We start from the raw sequence: 1,500 nt of genomic DNA, 5'->3' as shown, positions 1-1,500 counted from the left end.
GAGAGAGAGAGAGAGAGAGAGAGAGAGAGAGAGAGAGAGAGAGAGAGAGAGGTGGGGAAAGCGAGACAGCGAGAGAAAGAGAGAGAGAGAGAGAGAGAGAGAGAGAGAGAGTGAGAGAGAGAGAGAGAGAGGGGGGGAGACACAGAGAGACAGAGAAAGAGAGAGAGAAATAGAAAGAGAGAGAGACAGAGAGAGAGCGAGAGAGAGAAAGAGAGAGAAAGAGACAGTGTGTGGAGAAGGGACACTAAACTACCATACAGAAGTAAACACTAAACTGCCCACCTGCTTGACCACCCCTTGACCTTGTCAGGCCGCAATGACGTCATCCCCCACCCCACACAACCTCCCCACACACAACCTCCCCACACACAACCTCCCCACACACAACCACCCCACACACAACCTCCCCACACACAACCACCCCACACACAACCTCCCCACACACAACCACCCCACACACAACCTCCCCACACAACCTCCCCACACACTGCCCTTCACACTTCACTCAGGCCGGGACATCCTTGCACCCCGGTGAAGGCAAACGCTGCAAAAACGTAGCATCTCAAACAAATGTGCAACTATCTAGACCTAGATAGATGAAGAAAGGGGAGGTGGTCAACAACAACAAAAAAAACAACAAAAAGAAAAAGAAAAAAAAAGAAGTGTTATACATACTACGGGACCAAACTGCTGCGTACTTCTGACGCTTTATTTCGCAACCAGGGCAGTGCAACTGACCGAATTGTCTTTTTTAGTTTTAGTAAGACTTTTACGACACTTGCAACACAATAAGGTCATAGAAGTGCCGTAGATTAGAGGTGTTACAAGAGCAAAAGGAGGAGGAGAGAATATAAGGACGATAGCTGTTTGATAGGAAAGAAGGGGCAAACCACACCAGGGCACCCGCCGCCAACCACCCACACTGAATTGTGTTTAGGACATTCCAAAAGGTGGGACATTAATATGTTCTTATGCACAGTATAATTGTAAATGGGCTGATATTATATCAATGCCATGCTCACACTGTGCCGTAACAACCTTTCGATGAACAGCTGCTTTTTCTTTCCTCATTTTCACTACGTAATTTTCCTCTACTTCTTTTGTATGTTTGTCACTCTCTTGTGGGCAGCTATTTCCGGGGTGCCTTGATAGTCGAAGCAGACTTTGTTCTGTTGAGGCTAGAGAGGTGAGCAGAGTAAGTCTGAATCCCAGTTTGGTCGTCTCTGTTGACAGCCACCCCTTGGTGCTCATATGACTTTATGCAGTTGCGAGCGCCGTAAAACCTCTAGATTCTACTTAAACTAAAGGGCGTTACAAGAGAGTCATCATTATCCAGTGCCAGATCTGCGACAGACATCGGCGATCATGGTTCTCCATTCATTCCTTTGCTCGGATGCTCTCAAAAAGCAACGTTTCCCTGATCTTTCCCTATTACCCATTTGTTTAGGTTCTCTAAGTATGTTGTTCTGGGCCTACCCCTGCCTCGCTTGCCCTCAAATT

Source organism: Aplysia californica, unplaced genomic scaffold (assembly GCF_000002075.1).
Source record: "Aplysia californica isolate F4 #8 unplaced genomic scaffold, AplCal3.0 scaffold00290, whole genome shotgun sequence".
Lineage (NCBI taxonomy): Eukaryota > Metazoa > Mollusca > Gastropoda > Aplysiida > Aplysiidae > Aplysia > Aplysia californica.
Note: the sequence above shows the minus strand (reverse complement) of the source record.